Below are 19,849 nucleotides of genomic sequence, written 5' to 3'. Positions count from 1 at the left end.
AAGTGTGACCAAGTTATAAACTAACTGTATGTCCGGATCAGTGTACTCACCAGGTAAATGCATGGAGAACGTTTTGAAACAAATATTACTGTAAGCAAGATAACTGTACCATGCACAGTTAATAAAATAGATAATATTAAAAAATATAGATAAAACATTTAATACGTTTTAACACGTTTTGTTAATTTAATACGTTTTGTTAAATCATTTTTAACACTATTTAACAACTGCAATACAATATTTCATAGACTTTTTAAGGCCTAAAATGTAGTTTGTTTTTTTAAATTCAAGTCATTTAAGACTTTTTAAGACACCCTGATAATTGTGTTATGCGTTCGATGTCATGACTAGCAGCACCAGAAAAGACACCAGCTGACCAAACAATCAACAAAGACACCCATAATCCATAAGGTTGTCAGAGAAGAAATCACACCTCAAATCTCCATCAGAAATCGACTCAAATTCGAAATCGAGTCTCTAATCAAGCATCTATTTTGCTATACGAGTCGGCTGACCACTTTTGTGTCATTGAGAGGCGACTCAATAGCGAATGTGTATTTTTCTCCCATAAACACCCTTGCAACACTTAGACGAATTTTGTGACTAGGCATGGGCTGGTATTCTAATAAAAAATATTACGGTATCACGGTATTGTGATTACTGCTCTGAAAATATATTATTTTTAGGTCTGGATAAAAAACATTTTTTTCCCCTGTGAAAACGATATATTTTATTTTTTGAACGATTTCTCGTCTATATTTATTTATTTTTAAACAGTAAACATGTCAGGCTGAATAATTCAAATGAGTCATTGACTTCTGCTGCCTTAGTTTCAAAAACACACAATTTAACATGGCATCTTTGGATAGATTTTCTGCTGGAGATACCGTTGTGCTAAAATAAAATGTAAATAAACACATTACGCAAACCAAAGGAACAGTATTACAGAAAATGTTGTCGTTTTTAAAACCTTGACTTTTCCAAACCGCAGTATACCTTGAAAACGGTTATCGTCCCATTTCTAGTTGTGACAAACTTTAGACAGCCTAACCTTAAGTTCACACCGAAAGCGGCGAGAGCGTCCAAGGTCACTCTGGCCGCCCTGGCAACAACACTGTCTGCCTTCAGCTCCGGCGGCGAGAGCGTCAAAACTGGCTACATTGATCTCGTATTTAAAGGAGGCGTTGCAGCATTATCAGTTACATTCCTGCATTAAACATGTTTCTAGCGTGAAAATGTTGCGCACTTCTTATCAAATTCATATAACAATGGAAGATCAAGTTGCGTGTGGTGCGGCTTTGCTCTATTTATCCAATATGTGTCCATATGTCTGAAATATCCTGAAGCAGCTGTACTGTTTTGTACTGTCACGTCCCGTGAGATTCCCGCTTTTTAAAGATAAATATATATAACATTAATGCACATCAGTAAGTTATTTAATGCATGTTTCTGTAAGAAAACATTGTAAATAATTGAAAATCCGGCGACCGCAATCATCAAACCATTGGGAACAACTGTGGTCGGAAGCAAAGTTCACAGGTCTGTGTTCTCTGAACTCCTATCAAGCGGTGGACGTCTTCATTCTGATTGGTTGCTGCCGAACTGTCATAGCTCATTACCATAAAGTTGACTTGATTTCAACTCTCCTCGACGCCCACGCCGCGCAGCTCCTCGCCGATTTTCGGCGCTGACTGTCATTGAATATGAATGACTTCCGGCTACTATGACGCTCTCGCCGCATTCGGTACGTACGGTAATATCTGTTTCACATGTCAAGAACCCTTAGGATTTATGCTAGCAAGTGGAATTTTTGGTGCAAAGTGGCCATTTTTTTATTATTTCATTGTCAGCTTTGTTATTTATGAGTTGACGAAATTATTTCATAAATATGTATAGCAAAACTTTAAATACATTCCTCAAGGTACGTTTCATTATGCGTTTTAGATGACAAAACCTCTAGAGGGCGCTGTATACACATTGATGATTTTTGTTGTACGTTTCAGATAAACGTCCTTCTTGTGCAAGTTCACCGCTGAACTAAACCCAACCAATAGTGTTTTCAAAGGCAGACGTGAGAGAAAAAAGCACTGCGACAGCATATGTTACCCTTGATTTGACATGGTTTTCACAAACTAATTTCGAGAGTACCACGTGATGTGATTGACAGCAGCTGGCCACTCATCTGCATGCATTAGCTAGCCAATCAGATTGAGCCAAACTCACTATAAGTAGCCAAGCTAGAACTATTTCCTTATCTTCGTTTTTACGAAGAAACCCCCCATCTACCTCTTCTCCTCCGTTCTTCTTTGCCAGGGGGAGCTCGAGAACCACCTGATCTCGTACTCCCCTCACATGCGGGAGCCCTGGGCTCAGCTATCTCCGAGCTCAGGGTTGCCTCCCGGGACAGCATGCCAAACCTGTTGTCACACAATAAGTGTGAACTCTTGAAACTCTTATTGGGAAGCTTGCTTTAACAGACTCAAACCCGAGCACTCTGCATAGCAAAACACAACACTTTAAGAAGTGAACTACCAAGCAAACTGAACACGTCTGTGATGGCCCAAGACCCACAAGCTCACTACTGCCACCTGCAGATCAATAGTAATACACACCATTGAGTTGTTTTGGGCTATGACCATGTTTTGAAGATAGAAAATCTTTTTTATAAGTAAAATCAAGGGTCTTGTGTTTGGCAATCGCTCGATTTAAAAAAAAATTTGAGTGAACGTTTAGGTTTTTGTTTGTTTTAGCATGAAATCTGTGTTCACATCAAATGCGGAATTAAATATTCACGTACGCAAGTTGCATGCAAAGTAAATGCAAATGCATGAATGTAGACGAATTATCATCGAACGCCGCAGAATGTGTGTCACGTTTGCCACAATAGCATCTATACCGCTCAAGTCCATCCAAAAACAAAAACATTCCGCGGGTAAACTAGGGCAAGTGACACGGTGTTCTGCATTTGGTGTGAGCCCAGCACAATCCCTTCTTATTTAACTCCTGTTTTCAAAAGGGTGATCTAAATTTGATCAGGAGGTGCTCGATTAATCCTCAAAAGATCGCAACTTTCAATTCAAACAGCCGTACAATCTTATTCTCGAATGACAGCGATTCAGTGTGTTCATTAAATCTCTGATGAACACAACCGTACACTCTGACCCATCATGTACTGTATGCGAATGGTTTCTGTGTGAGGTTCCAGTCACTCCGCTACTCTTTGGCATCTGGTTAGTTATGCGAAAGTGCCCCGGGCGACTGGTTGCTAGGTTTCCAAGACAAGCCCTGGAGACGGTCTGGCTTTGTCTTTCTCACATTTTATTTCATGCGGTTTCTCTCACTAGAGCCGTCAGCCTGAAGCTGTGATCCTTTAAGACCTCTGCTCGGATCTGGAAATACAAATGTCAGATGATTTGATTATCACAAGGCAGATTTTGTAATTACAGGTATATTTGCTGTGCAGAGATGTTTCAGGGCTTAACCATATATTATTTTTCCTGTTGTATTTTTTCTAGCCATGTGTTATTAGGTATTCATTCATTTTCCTTTGGCTTAGTCTATTTATTCCACAGCGGAATGAACCACCAACTTATCCAGCATATGTTTTACACAGCGGATGCCCTTTCTGCTGTAACCCAGTACTGGGAAACATGCATAAACACTCGACACTTATACAATTTAGTTCATCAATTCCTCTATAGCACATGGGTTTGGACTGTGAGGGAAACAAGAGCACCCGGGGGAAACCAACGCCAACACGGGGAGAACACGCAAACTCTACACAGAAACACCAATCTGGGACTCGAACCAGCAACCTTCTTGCTGTGAGGCCACAGTGCTAACCACGCCCCTTTAAGGTAATCAAAGTATTCCAAATATTAATCAAAGATGTAAAATATTGCATTTTCCTTTTTCTTAAATTGTTTTAATCCTTTTATTTGTAAATGCCCTAAACAGCAATAATGTAGCTTTTCTTATTCTATGAGTTCTGTTTCTGTGCCGTGCTTAAGTATAGTTTTTGAAACTGAGAGAAAAAGTTAATTATTAAATAAATAAATAAATAAATTTAAAAAAGGTCTTAAGAATAGGGTTGGGTACCGAAACCCTTTGTAACCGGTATGCAGTGGACCGAATCAGCTTATGAATTTCAGTGCCTAATTCCGGTGCCACTAGTGCTGCGACAAGAACGTAAAGCAGGTCGCAAACCAGAAGCGCCGCTCGGCGTCACGCAGCGCCAATCATTTTAGAATTCGCAAGTAAGTAACTGTCCGTGGCGCCCAGCCACGACTCATTTCTGCTGCGCCACAAAGCGCCATCTGAACCGTTTCATTTTAAATAACATGCGAATGTGCGCGTCTGGGGCCTCATGTATCAACGCCAGGTTTCACGCTCAGAATCGCTCACGTTTGGATTTACTAACGATGAACTGAACGTGGGAATGTGCGCAGCTTCACGGCAGCTTCATGGCTGTTGTACGCACATTTTTTGTGCGTGTCTGTTTTATTTCCATTGGCGACTCCTAGAGGCAGTTGTGTTAAATTCCTCTCTACAAAGTGTCTGAGCCTTGCAATGGCAGCTGTATGAGACGGGCTCATCTAGCAGGTATATAAGGTTTCCATACCATACAGTTGACCAAACATTAAATCGCAATTTGCAGCGGTCGCCGTTTTTCCCATTGTAATGGGAGCGATCTACCGCACGCACATTGCTATAAAGACACTATCTGAAGATGAATTTGCATGCGTGAATCAGAAACATTTCCATTTAAAAAATATGCAAATAAAATACGATGCACAGACTCATTGATGATTCCTACTTGTCTTTCTCGTGATAAATAGTTGGCAAAATCTGATATGTAGCGGGAAAAAAAAAGAAAGAGTTCATCAGACGCTGGATTCTAACCGAGTTCATGCTCGAACGTGTCAAAACATGTCAACATGCGTTTTACAAGTAGCGCCACTGAGACTGTTAAAAGAGCTGCAACATTTTACACCATTAAACCACACTATTTCTCTTTTAACTCCACAGTGCGACGTTCAGACCCAACTGTGTTAACCGCATCAACAAAACTCTCCCACTCTATTTTTTTCTTTTGTTGTTAATTCCGGAGGACAAACTTGCAAATAACACCGCTTTTCTCCGGTCTACCTCCGAAAGCAGCACCTTTAATTCACATTCTGTTCAAAGTTTCTCTTCTTGCTTGCTTTTGCCGTTGCTTTTTCGTTGGGTTTTGCCAAAGTAGAGTCATTTACATATTCATACGGGGGAGGAGGCAGGGAGGGGTTTTGGGCTCGTGCATGTGGCGCTCAGTTTCACGTTCATTCGGATGTATAAAAGAATATGCGTGAGATTCGGTGTACGCAGTGTTTCATACATCTGAATTTTTGTCTGCGTACACACATTTACAGCTTTGTGCGTACGCAATGTTTTAGTATGATTTCCACGCAAGTCTTCGTACATGAGGCCCCTGGTGTATGATACTATCAACTGTCATGTGCGCGCCGTGCCGCGGCGCAATCGCAGTGTGACGCCCTTAAGAAGCACAAAGGTTGCATCGAAGGCACACATAAGTAAACGTCGTGTCACACTATCTCTAAATGTTTCATTCTAAACAGCTCTGAGGGAAACAGATGTCAGGCGTTTGTTATTGTAGCTTATACAAACGCGCAGTACGACGCACGCGGCGAGCGTCTCCCTTCATCAACACGCATGATCGCGTTCATCTAATTTGCTTAAACTACGCATTCTACAGTATAACTGTATTTTACAATCCATGTAAATGTTGCAAGCCCCAAACCAAGAAAAAAGGTGCTGCCTGATTTTGATGACAGCCTCTCCACAGTTTAGTTAGCTAATGTAATGTTGATAGCATAATGCAAATCTAGCATTCATGCTAACAAACAAATGATCAGAATAAATATATTAATGCAATTCAAATATATAAAATATGAGTTGATGTTTACTATAAACTTATTATAAATATATATATATTATATTGTTTAATTATAAGGATATATATATATATATATATATATATATATATATATATATATATATATATATATATATATATATATATTATAATTTTTTTTTTTTTTTCAATAAATTTTGTGCTAAAAACCGTTTTGGCACCGGTATCATTTTAAAAGTATCGATTTAGCACCGGTTTCGAACAAAAACAAAAAAAAACGATACCCAACCCTACTAAAGAAATCATGATGTACACTCAAAAAAGCTGGGTTGTTGTTGCGCAACATTGGGTCAAATATGGACAAACCCAACTGTTGGGTTAAAAATGATTTAAAGGGCCATGACACCCCCCACTTTCGGTTAAAGTCTACTTCAGAATTTTTTCAAAAGATGCATGATTAATGGGCGTGGAGCTCCGCGAGCATCGGGCAGGAGTGGGCGAAGCCAGCAGGGGAGAACGTGAGCGAACAACTGTTGTTGTCAATTAGCTCACAAAATGAGACAAACCGTGAGGAGACGCATGAGTTTATAGTTTACAAAGTTAAAATGCAAAGAAATGAACAGTGATTTAATGCCCTGCTACATTTGTTATTCGTAATTTCATATACACATAACCACAATTTATATCATTATAAAGATAAGTGTGTTCATGTAAACCCTATAAATGAGGATTCTCCCTCGATCCCCGTATCCAGCAGACTCAGTACAGCAGGTCACCTGACCTGTCTATCTTAACCATTAGCCCTTCTGGTAATCTGGAGGATTTAGGCAAACACAGCAGCACAGTGATGTGTCTGAATGTGAACGAACTCCTGATAAAAGACAGCGTCCTCCATTCTCTAATTCTCGTGCTGCTCTCCAGACAAAAATGCTAGCAGCACACACAGCTTTGCTGTATGGTCGGCCCTGACAAGATCGCGGGGGAAAACATGCAACAAACCCCGTGGATCATGGAAACAAACGTATATGAGCCTTCATGAACGGCTAAACACTGTGTGCCGTGGGTCCGTGTCTCTCAGTTCGGGCTTGACTCTGGCAGGTCTGGCAGGTCTCATGAATAATTAAGCAGTCGGCTCTTCTCATAGGATAAGAAAACTCCGCTATGAATAATAATGAGAAACCGACGCGTCATCATTGCACTTGCAGTTCTGCGCTACGTTGCCGATTTTGATCCGTCTCAAAAATCATTTTAAACCCGGAAGCTGAAATTAGCTGACAAAAGCTCAACATTATCCAGTTTTCCCCACAATTAAAGCTGACAGGTGCTAACATTGTCTTAACTGATGCTCAACACACACAAATCTGTTAATATAAAAAAAGTCCTCCAGGGAGTCCTGAACCTTTAAATTTCAATGAAAAAAAATTAATTAACCCAATGTTCTGTTCGTGCATATTTGACTCAAAAACCACCCAACCTTTTGTTTTTGAGTCTATTGTATTAAATCAAAAGTATGGATTTAAAAATCATAATATTCAAATATTATGACCAGGTCATGGGGGTCCAAGACTTCCCTCTCCCCAGACACTTCCTCCAGCTCCTCTCTGTGTGTTCCCAGGCCAGCATAGGCCTCCTCATGGTTTGACATGCCTGGAACACCCCACTCATTCAATCATTTATTTTCTTTTCAGCTTAGTCCCTTTATTAATCAGGGGTCGCCACAGTGGAATGAACCCCCAACTTATCCAGCATATGTTTTACGCAGCGAATGCCAGCTGCAACCCATCTCTGGGAAACATCCATACACACTCATTTACACTCCTACACTACAGACAATTTAGCCTACCCAATTCACCTGTACTCAGGGCCAGAGCAAGCTGAACTGTCTTCCGCTGTAGGCAAAGGACCATCACGCCGCCCTCAACCCGAAAGTGAAAACAGAGTTATCAAATAAAAGATTGAGGGGGGGAGGGGAGGGGGGCATAACTGAGGACGTGAGTGTTGAGAGAGGTGTCGCAGACGCCGCCCTCTCTATTCTGCCGCCCTAGATGCGGATATAACTAAGGCGCCAGGGGGTGAGGGAAGTGTCGCGGACCTAACTGAGGAAGCGGGTGTTGATCGAGGTGTCGCGGACGCCGTCCTCTCTATTCTGCCGCCCTAGATGCAGATATAACTGAGGCACCAGGGGTGAGAGAGGTGTCGCGGACATAACTGAGGACGCTGGTGTTGAAGGAGGTGTCGTGGACACCGCCCTCTCTATTCTGCTGCCCTAGGCGGTCACCTAGGTTGCCTCTATGGACGCGCCGACCCTGCCTGTACCTCATGTTTTTGGACTGTGGGGGAAACCAGAGCACCCGGAACGCGAACGCAACTGAGGACGCGGGTGTTGAGGGAGGTGTCGCAAACGCCGCCCTCTCTATTCTGCTGCCCTAGATGCGGATATAACTAAGGCGCCAGGGGGTGAGGGAGGTGTTGCGGACATAACTGAGGAAGCGGGTGTTGAACGAGGTGTCGCGGACGCCGTCCTCTCTATTCTGCCGCCCTAGATGCGGATATAACTAAGGCACCAAAGGTGAGAGAGGTGTCGCGGACATAACTGAGGACGCTGGTGTTGAGGGAGGTGTCGTGGACACCGCCCTCTCTATTCTGTCGCCCTAGGAGGTCGCTTAGGTTGCCTCTTTGGACGCGCCGGCCCTGCCTGTACCTCATGTTTTTGGACTGTGGGGGAAACCAAAGCAAACGGAATAGAGATCTGCGCGGGACTAAATTTTGAATCCCGCTCCTGCCCGCACCCCCCAGGTTTTAGCCTGAAACCGACCGCTCCCGCTTACATTGAGCTTTTGTTGTTCCGCTGCCCGACCCGCCCCGTTTTCTACCCGCCGCGCCCGATCCCGCTAAAGAGCAGGGGGGAAAACAAAACCGAAAATCACCCAGCTATACTATCCAGACAGTCTGTATAAACACACGCGCACACAGACAAAGCTCTCAATCTCTCATTCGCGCGCGCACTAACACACACGTAAGCACCAAGCACACACAGGCAAAGGTCTCTCTCTCATTCGCGCACACTAACACACACACACACACACACATAAGCACCAAGCACACACACAGGCAAAGCTCTCTCTCATTCGCGTGCGCGCACACACACACACACACACACACACACACACACACACACACAACTCTCATTCGCGCGTGCGCACACATACAAACACAGACAGCAACAAACAAGCTAAACACAGCATTGCGCTATTTCATTTACACACATACATACGCGTGCTTGCTCAGGAGTCGGTAGCGATATTGCTAGACAGCCCGCTCCCGTCCCAAATTAAACTCGTTATCGACCGCTCCCGCGATTTATTCGGAAATTTATACAGACCTTATTTATGCAATTAATGCAGACCTCTAAACCGGAACGCCAACCCAAGCGAACGCAGGGAGAACATGCAAACTCAGAACAGAAACACCAATTGACCCAGCCGAGACTTGAACCAGCGGCCTTCTTGTTGTGAGGCGACAACATTACCTACTGCGCCACCGTGTCGCCCCATTACAAGTACCATTAAAAATGTAGTTGTCAACTGAATATTGTTTTGATGGAAGCGCATTTCCAGCCTAATTATTTTATAAAATTAATTAATAACATTGCAAGAAATACTTTTACTGTCTTCTTTCTAGTCCAAGCATATAAAACATTTCCAGACGATTTCCAGACAAGTATAAAACATTATCTGGTTTTCGGAAATAATCATTTAAAACTAAGTGAGTTTTTCCTTATAACAAGTTAAATAATCTGCCAATGGGGTAAGAGAAATAATCATATATCCATATAATTAATTTGATTGGAAATACATTAATGAAAGCAAACTGAAATCAAATTTCATCTATACTCCTGGACGTTTAAAATGCTCAGTGCTTTTGCCTTCATTCCAGGGGAAATTCATTCCCCCGACAGTATATTACAGCAACATTGACTAAAAGTCAACACTTGGCACTGCGCAGACATTAATGGTCTGTATTCTGGCAGGTTTATCGCAGGTTTTGTCATATATGGGTCTTCGCTTCTTTGGCCTTTTAAAAGAAGAGCGCTATATGTTCCCAGATGCGCAGTGACATTTCACCAGCTCAAAGCTCACCGCCATCCACGACGCAGTGAACAAAAGTACATTGTTTGGTGATGGCACCCTATGGCCAGCCAAGCTTCAAGAAGAAGGAGACAAAAATGAGGATATAAATGACCAGTAACCACTTCCAAAGCAAGGTTATAATAGTTTTGGATTTTTCATTAGTTTTAGTTTATATTTTGTTTTATTATTTTTGATTTCAAGTCAGTTTTAATTAGTTAATAGAGGCAGATTTATTAGGTTTTATTAGTTTCTATGTTTTGAAATTGCTTATTAGTTTCAGTATTAGTTTTAGTTCTGATTTGATTAAGAAAAACTCAGTCATACATGTTTTGAAACCTGTATTTAGAGGACACATGAACACTATCATCCAACACTGCCATCTTCCCTTCCTCAAATTCATATACAGCAGCCCACAAGATAGCAGCCTTGGTACAATATGTGTGCAAGACTGCTTCTGAGGTAAGATTCAGAGTAGTGATAGGAGGTTCAGATATTTGACGCGGATGTTTGGACTCAACATACCAACATTATGTAGTCAGCAACAGTCATTTCAGTCAGTTAAAACATCGCCATAATCTGAAAAATGTCTTACAATAAAGTTTTGCAGCTCAACTGAATATGATTCACTTATTTAAATTCCATTAAGATTGTCTTTAATGAAATAAACTTACGTTTTTGCCTCCAAATCCTCCTATTTAAGCCCTTGGTTTACCCGTGCTGCAGCTCAAGTTCAGTTCATTTACAGCAGGCTGTGTTTGGTTCACTGAATCACGCATGCGCAGTATTATCAGTTCACCGCTTCTTAATTTGATCTCAACGTAACTTTGCTGTTCTAATAACTGAATGAGGGTATATATTGGGTTATTTTGAGTCAGAGGTAGGTATTATGCTTGTTAAAAAGAACGTAGTCTGTGGATGAGTGCTTACTGGAGACGCGAATCGTTTCAAATGATTCAGTTCGATTTGGTGAACTAGTTCAACCGGTTCACTTAGAAGATCCGCTTAAAAAGATTCGTTCGCGATCGCGATACAGAAATAAAACCCATTATTGGGCACAAATGTGTTAAAGTAATAGTTTAAAGTGTCTGTATTTAATGCTGTTACCGTGCTGCTGTCATGTCCACACGTTGTTTTTGTCGCGGGAGCAACAGCGAGGACTGACTGGAGGAGAACCGGCTCGATCTGGCTAATGGCAGCAGGACTGAGGTGCTGTACGGTCAAACACCTGCAGCGCGAATATTTACTTCTAAAAGGCTTACAAGTAAGATTATGTATTAAATACATTTACAAGTATGAAAACAACGGAGGTTTTTGCTATAATTTTAGTTCTAGTTTAAAAAAAAAATTTTAATTTTTAATTTTATTCCAGTTAATGACAATTATTTTTTACATTTCAGTTTCCGTTTTTACGTTGTTTTCGTTAACTATAATTACCTTGTTCCAAACCTCATGTTTATATAGCTATACACTACCTGACAAAATCAGGTAGTGATCCCAGCTGTAAAAGCAATAATAACTTCAAGTTGATCAGAAAAGTGTCAGAAGGGGGATTTTTCAGATGAATCATCTGTTGAACTGTATCCAAATCAACAAATACTGCAGAAGACCTACTGGAACCAGCATGGACTTGGATTCTCACAGAAATGTTTGTTAAACTCTGAATAAATTTATCTACCCAGTATTCACCCTGCTGAAAAATCCAGCTTAAACCAGCCTAGGCTGGTTGGCTGGTTTTAGCTGGTTGACCAGGCTGGTTTTAGAGGGGTTTTGGCCATTTTCAGGCTGGTTTCCAGCCATTTCCAGCCTGGTCTTAGCTGGTCAGGCTGGAAAATTACCAGCCAAATCCAGCTAAAACCAGCTTGACCAGCCTGGTTTAAGCTGGATATAGCTGGTTTTGGCTGGACTCCCAGCTTGGCTAGGCAGGTCAAGCTGGTTTTAGCTGGTCATCTCCCAGCCTGACCAGCTAACCCCAGGCTGGAAATGGCTGGAAACCAGCCTGGAAATGGCCAAAACCCCTCTAAAACCAGCCTGGTCGACCAGCTAAAACGAGCCAACCAGCCTAGGCTGGTTTAAGCTGGATTTTTCAGCAGGGCAAACAACCCAACGCACATCCTCGTTCAACCACAGTCCATCAATTATCAGCTTCTGTGAAGATATATTCACACTAATCACAGCGAGGAAGTACCTATTCATCGACATCTTCCCCAGAACGCCATGCGTGGGTACAATCGGTGCGACCCCTGAGAATAATTCCTTCTAATTACGAAGAAGCAAGGCTCTTTATTTGCAAAAGTCAAAAGAGGCCTGGAGTATGATGGAGCTTTCTGCTGCACTCGGGCTTTCATTTAATATTAATAAGAGGAGAAAAGAAATCCTACTGGAGAACAGAGGTCTTGGCACTCTCTTGTTCTTTTATCCCTTCTTCATCTACCTTTTTAATTACAGACGTGCTGCGAGTTTGGAGGCGAGATCAGCGGTTATTATTGTGGAAGCGACAATCTGGCATGTAGTGCGATGTACTGGACAAATTCAGGAAGGGTTTTTCAATTAGAGGAGCTTCTGGCTGATCTTAATAACCAAGCTGAGATGTTTTCTGGGATTTCTGTTTCATCTGTCTTAGATTAAAACAGTGGCCAACCATGGATTGAAACAATGATGACACCCTGTTTTCATACAGTTAATTAAGGAATATGAATGAACTGCAGTTTAATTTACAGTTCATTTATAATTAAGAAAAGAATTGGCAACAGAACAAACCACTGTTGTCCAATGACTTGCCTGAGTAACCTAATTAAAGTGTGCTTTAAACTGAGAATAACTAGTAAAATATTTTAGACTATCATTATGGCAAAGGCAAAACATATTTATTGCAACTGAAAAAACAAAGATATCACTTGGGAAAAGTGTAAAAAAAGAAATTAAATTTGACATGAGGGTTAATTTTGTCTCCATCTGTAAATGGCTCTGTATTCATTTTTGTCCTATTATATTGTAGCAGATGTGTTGTAGTTTAAACCTAAACAATGCCCAGAGTTGATGTTTTACTGCTAAAATGACTGTCCTAGCTCCAAAAACTCCAACCCAAGCTCATTCTGAAAACGTAGTCCCGCGGACGTTTCTGGAGACAGCGGAATACGTCCCGGGGGGTACGTAGGCTGCGTTTTTTTCAAGTGAACGCTGCAGGGCGGTGTGACGCTGTTCCCTTTCGCGCTTGCCTTACCTCCTTGTGGAGGGCTTCCCCGCTGCAACCCGTTTGTCCACTCAGCTCAGCGTGTACGTCGGCAGGCTCGAGATGCAGAGAGGAGTCGACCACGGCGATAGGTTTCGAGTCCGGGGAAGAGCAGTTCCAGCAATCAGGTAACAGAATCCCAAAAAATTAAGTGAACGAGTTTCAGAACAGGGGGAGAACGCGGTGAAATCCGAAAACGCGGTAGAAAAAATAAATAAAAATCAGGGTTATTTTTTGGACGGCTTTTGTTAACTGTTGGTCGGGTTTAGGGAAGCGAGCGGGCGGGCGGGTCGATCGGTAAAATTGGTTGGGTTCAGGGAAGGAGGACGGCGGGTCGGCCGATTGGCCGGTCGCGCAGTCAATCATCCGGTCAGTCGGACAGCGGCCTCTGGTGGGTTCACAAGATAACAGCGCGGGCGCAAACTGCACTCGCGAGAGGCGTTGTTGATGTTAATCCACCATCTACACTTTTCCAAGAGTGGATAAAAGACTTCCGTTGGCCTTAAGTCCGCTATGAAAAGTCTGTGGGATGGAGTTTTCAGGTAACTGCCACATCTAACACGAGAGCTTCTGTTTAATCCTTCATATAATCGTCAGATGCTGTCCGATGTGCAAGTGGCAGCTACATGTCAAATTTAACACCACGTACACCATCGCAAATATATATATATATATTTTTTTCTTGTTAGTTTGATTAGTGTTGATTTCAAATGCTATAAATCTGTTTGTATAACACTTGTAGTAACGCTGCTCATAATTGGTGGGTGCGACTAAATTTTGGCTGATGCGCCTACATTTTTAAAGTTAGGAGCACCAGTGCTACCAAGCAAAAAGGTCAATTTCAAGCCCTGTATATATATATATATATATATATATATATATATATATATATATATATATATATATATATATATATATATATTGTGACCATTTTGGTCGCATATGTGCCCGAAAATTAATCAATGGGACCTCATAATATGTTTGGGCGCATTAGTGTGACCTGTTTTGATTTTTTTCTAAAAACGTGCTGAATCGCTCTTCCCTGCTGCTATATTTGTTCATATTAGCTGTTAATCACTCAAGACTCAAGACTTTCCGCTGTCAGATGACAGGGAAGGAGCTTTTATGTCCACAGGAAATGCAAACGGCTGAAGAGTGAAAACTCAAAGCACGCAGGTTTGCAAACCCCACCTAAAGTTGAGGCGCAGATGAGAGCGATCATGACATGTGGTGAATAATGATCCGCCAGCTGAGATTAATAGAGTTCTCCTTTTTTTTTTCGGAGAAGGCGCCCAAATTTTTTCTGGTGCTCCAAAATTTTTTTCTGGTGCTCCTAAATTTTTTCTGGTGCTCCTAATTTTTTTCTGGTGATCCTTATTTTTTTCTAGTGCTCCTAAATTTTTTCTGGTGCTCCTAAATTTTTTCTGGTGCTCCTAAATTTTTTTCTGGTGCTCCTAATTTTTTTTCTGGTGCTCCTAAATTTTTTCTGGTGCTCCTAAATTTTTTCTGGTGATCCTTATTTTTTTCTAGTGCTCCTAAATTTTTTCTGGTGCTCCTAAGTTTTTTCTAGTGCTCCTAAATTTTTTCTGGTGATCCTTATTTTTTTCTAGTGCTCCTAAATTTTTTCTGGTGCTCCTAAATTTTTTCTGGTGCTCCTAAATTTTTTTCTGGTGCTCCTAATTTTTTCTGGTGCTCCACAATTTTTTTCTGGTGCTCCTAATTTTTTCTGGTGCTCCACAATTTTTTTCTGGTGCTCCTAATCTTTTCTGGTGGTCCTATTTTTTTCTGGTGCTCCTAAAATTTTTCTGGTGCTTCTTTCGGAGAAAGCGCCCGAATCTCGATACGTTGCATTCACTGCATGTTCAGCGCAAAATGTCCGCTAAAAGTCAAATCTAATACTGAACACATCATCGCCAAAGAAGCTCGCCTTTACTGAGTTTACACTGAAGCTGCGGCTCATAACAAAGACTGGTATTGTGCCGGTGTTCATCGCAAGAATCCTGCTCTGCCTGCTCATAAATTGGGTCGGCTGCTTTTTCACTAACACAGAAAAATGAAAATCAGCTCAGACTGAATATTAAATTGACACAAACTGAAACCAAAACTTTTAAAGAGTGATGGAAGTGAGACTTTACTTACTTTCTTTTGTCTATTCTTTCTTGAGGTGTATATTGTTATTTTATTTAGTTACTGATGACTGCTTTGCAGCTTTCAGCCTTGAATTGAATTATTTATTCTAATCTTTTGTTTGTTTTGTAGCAGAAATATTATTTATTAAACTGACATGCATATAAAACAGCAGTACAAAATCAATTTCTTACTGCAATGCTTCATTTTTGTTTGATGCAAACTAAACAATTATTTTTCATAAAGTGACAGACTTTTTATAGCACACAACTCACACATTCAAGGCCGCATCATAATGAGAAATGTAATTCGTTGTTATTATTGTTGTCATTTTCATCTTTATTAATATTTGACATTCATTTTGCAACTATTGCACACAAATATCAATGTCGTCTCAGCATTAGTTAGATAGTTGTTTCTGGTTTTTGTTAGTCCTAATTGATGTTGTTTAAAAATACAATAAATTCCTTAAAATATAATTTGCAGCAGTGCTCAATCATTGGTGGGTGCTCCAAAAAATTTTCTGGTGCTCTTAATTTTTTTCTGGTGCTCCTAAATTTTTTTTGGTGCTCCAAAATCTTTTCTGGTGCTCCTAATTTTTTTTTCTGGTGCTCCAAAATCTTTTCTGGTGCTCCTAAATTTTTTTCTGGTGCTCCTAATTTTTTTTCTGGTGCTCCTAAATTTTTTCTGGTGCTCTTAATTTTTTTCTTGTGCTCCTAAATTTTTTCTGGTGCTCCAAAATTTTTTTCTGGTGCTCCTAATTTTTTTCTGGTGCTCCTAATTTTTTTCTGGTGCTCCAAAATTTTTTCTGGTGCTCCTAAATTTTTTTCTGGTGCTCCTAAATTTTTTCTGGTGCTCCTAAATTTTTTCTGGTGCTCCTAATTTTTTTCTGGTGCTCCAAAATTTTTTCTGGTGCTCCTAATTTTTTTTCTGGTGCTCCTAAATTTTTTTCTTAATTTATTTTTAATTAATTTTAATTTTAATTAATTTTTTTCTTGTGCTCCTAATTTTTTTCTGGTGCTCCTAATTTTTTTCTGGTGCTCCAAAATCTTTTCTGGTGCTCCTAATTTTTTTTCTGGTGCTCCAAAATTTTTTCTGGTGCTCCTAAATTTTTTTCTGGTGCTCCTGAATTTTTTCTGGTGCTCCTGAATTTTTTCTGGTGCTCCTAAATTTTTTCTGGTGCTCCTAAATTTTTTTCTGGTGCTCCTAAATTTTTTTCTTAATTTATTTTTAATTAATTTTAATTTTAATTAATTTTTTCTGGTGCTCTTAATTTTTTTTCTGGTGCTCTTAATTTTTTTCTGGTGCCCCTAATTTTTCTCTGGTGCTCCTAATTTTTTTCTGGTGCTCTTAATTTTTTTCTGGTGCTCCTAATTTTTTTCTGGTGCTCCTAAATTTTTTTCTGGTGCTCCTAATTTTTTTTTGGTGCTCCGAAATATTTGAAGTTGGGAGCACTGGTGCTACCAAGTAAAAAAGTTAATTTCGAGCCCTGTGTGTGTGTGTATATATATATATATATATATATATATATATATATATATATATATATATATATATATATATATATATAAAATAAGAATAATCTGTGCAAGAACTGCGCAACATAGTCCTGTTTCTGTGATAATATCCATGTAAATATCATTATAGTGTGAAAATGAACATGTTTAATGAGCTTTTTTGTAATTTCCCAAAAGCTTGTATTTCTGTGTTGCAAATATTTGTCTCATTCATTTGTTTTGAAACAATTAATAACCACCTACATTTGTCCTTTAAGATCGTACAGAAATTTAATTGAAAAACACCTTCCTAAAAGGAAAGTAGCACACGTTTCTTAAAATAACTCTTTTACATCGGTGTTCTCTATAGTGTTCTGCCTTGCTTTCTGCTTACTGAACTGAAATGGAGTCTCTCGAGTGGCTGATTTGAAACGCTCTACGTTAGGCTGCAAGTCACTTCAGAAATAGCACTTCTCACATCAAGCACATGGGAGACTTGTTTGATTCAAGTAGATGTCGATGTTGCCGTGTTGTTAAAGAAAAAACTGCAGTGTCTGAGAGAGGATATCAAAAATAAATCTGAATTGTGATCCTCCGGTCATACAAATAATCCTATTCCATGAGGCTGACATTAATGTCAGTATATAATATATTTATATTGCTTAGATAAAGAATTTAATTAAAAAGTAATTTTTTTTTTGGTTTGGTAAATTAAATCCCAAATTTATTCTATTTAGTCAACATCAATTCTTAAATACTATTTAACAATATTACAGGACTTTATTTTACAATATAAATAAGAAAACCCATTACTTTTAAAGCAATTAGTCAACTTTTACTTCAAAACAGGGAGTAAACCCATTGTTTTTTTTAATTATTTACTTGCAGAGTAAACCCATTTCTTTAAAAATAAATCAGTTTTCTTTACTTTAGTGTGTAAAACTGCTGCTTAAGTTATTATTTAACCTAAAAAGCAGTTAGTTGAAAGCAATAAGTTGACTTTACTTTGAGAATATACTATCATATACTAAAACAGGAGTTAAAAGTGATTAGTTTACATCAAAAGTGAGTTAAAAGCGATTAGTTGACTTTAAGGGTAGTTAAAAGTGATTATTTGACTAATAAAAGTGAGTAAGACTGTTGCTTTTAGAGCGATTAGTTGACTTTACTTAAAAAGGGAGTTAAAAGCGATTAGTTGACCAATAAAAGTGTGTAAATCTGTTGCTTTTAAAGCGATTAGTTGACTTTATGTAAAAAGTGAGTTAAAAGCGATTAGTTGACTTTACTTAAAAAGCGAGTTAAAAGTGATTAGCTGACTAATGAAAGTGAGTAAAATTGTTGCTTTTATAGCGGTAAATTGACTTTTAAAAGTGAGTTAAAAGCGATTAGTTGACCAATAAAAGTGAGTAAAACTGTTGCTTTTAAAGCGATTAGTTGACTTTACTTAAAAAGTGAGTAAAACTGTTGCTTTTAAAGTGATTAGTTGACTTTACTTAAAAAGTGAGTAAAACTGTTGCTTTTAAAGCGATTAGTTGACTTTACTTAAAAAGTGAGTAAAACTGTTGCTTTTATAGTGATTAGTTGACTTTACTTTATTGTGATTAGTTGAATTTAGTTAAAAGGGAGTTAAAAGCGATTAGTCGACTTTACCTAAAAAGGGAGTTAAAAGCGATTAGTCGACTTTACTTAAAAAGGCAGTTTAAAGCGATTAGTCGACTTTATAAGGAAGTTAAAAGCGATTAGTCGACTTTACTTAAAAAGGCAGTTTAAAGCGATGAAGGAACTCATCGGCATATTGCAGTGGTCAACACAAGTTGAATCTGAAATCTTGGGCATCTCCAATGGTCTCATGCATTGAACTAGCTTGAGGGCTTATACCATCAGGATAACAGAGCGCCAATTTATTTCGGGCTCCTCTGACCAGTACTTCTATGCAGATGTTCTAGTACCCTTCGGCTAACTAGCCAATGATTAATTAAATCAATTAAATTAAAAACAATGGCCCTTACAGGATCTTCAGCGGAAACCATTTCACGAGACTTTTAAATGACTTCTGGTCATGTGCTCGCCTTGGGCACATCCTGCTAGATGCACAATTTCGTAGAGACGAAGAGAGCTCTAGAAACATTAATGCATATGAATAAAAGACAATCTCTTAAAATGTTTGAACTAAGGCAGATGTATCTGTGAATAATATGCCATAATGTTCCTCATATGCTGTATATTCCAATCAACCAGGTTAATCAATGTGTTGTTTTAACCATTATAACAGAGTAAAATGTTCTGTATGTGTCTGAAATGTATGATGTCTGGTGTTGAACGAAAGCTAGTGACATTTGCAATACGTTGTTGTAAATGAAAAACTAGTAGTACAAACAGTATTCATCTTGTAACGTTTGATGTAAGATAGTTTCAATCTTGCAAGAGTTCTACCACGTGAAATCTACATGCAGTCTGTTAATTAATGACCTTTCCTACGTCAGTACGAGGCGTGGCCCCGCCCTTCATGGCAACTGCTCATTGGCAGACAGTGCCATGGGGACGAACCAGACCAGGTCACTTAAAAACGCCTTACAACAAAGAAACTTTGCTTTTTGCATCAGCTAGCTTGCGCATGCTTTTGCTCTCTGCCCCCTTTCGCCTGCCCGGACACCGCGCCGCCACGCGATTGGGTCACCACGAACTTTCACGCAAATCTCTTAAGTTTCGGGACTCACGAAACTGCACGAACTTCCGCAAAACCGACTCTTAGCAGTCCGTCACCTAGGTAACCCAGGACAACAGCCATTCACGAGCGTGTGAATCCCATAGACGTCATCGAAGCGAGAAACTACCCAATCAGGAGCACCGTGTTTCCCTAAGGCCAGCCGGCGAGGGAGATTCGACTTCAGCAAAAAGGGCGCAAGTAACAAACTAATGTTGTCTCTTGCTGATCTTGTGCAGACTGATCTTAAGC

At 39.8% G+C, this 19,849-nt stretch overlaps 2 protein-coding genes across 14 annotated transcripts in view; one reads left to right on the top strand and one right to left on the bottom strand.

Moving 5' to 3' along the window:
- The window catches only part of slco1d1 (solute carrier organic anion transporter family, member 1D1), a 790,174-nt gene that overhangs the window by 559,108 nt on the left and 211,217 nt on the right, over positions 1-19,849 (top strand). The window lies entirely within an intron of this gene.
- The window catches only part of slc2a13a (solute carrier family 2 member 13a), a 173,170-nt gene that overhangs the window by 82,409 nt on the left and 70,912 nt on the right, over positions 1-19,849 (bottom strand). For 4 of the 13 annotated variants that reach the window (XR_015481697.1, XR_015481698.1, XR_015481696.1 and 1 more), the window contains exon 1: positions 10,713-10,773. The exons of the other annotated variants lie outside the window; for them this stretch is intronic. The gene's annotated coding sequence lies outside the window, so the exon portion shown is untranslated. Of the gene's footprint in view, positions 1-10,712; positions 10,774-19,849 lie in introns of those variants that run through there. 13 annotated transcript variants of the gene reach the window in all.

Source organism: Danio rerio, chromosome 4 (assembly GCF_052040795.2).
Source record: "Danio rerio strain M-AB ecotype USA chromosome 4, GRCz13ab, whole genome shotgun sequence".
Taxonomy (NCBI): domain Eukaryota; kingdom Metazoa; phylum Chordata; class Actinopteri; order Cypriniformes; family Danionidae; genus Danio; species Danio rerio.
Note: the sequence above shows the minus strand (reverse complement) of the source record. Positions and strands in the feature narration are given on the sequence as shown.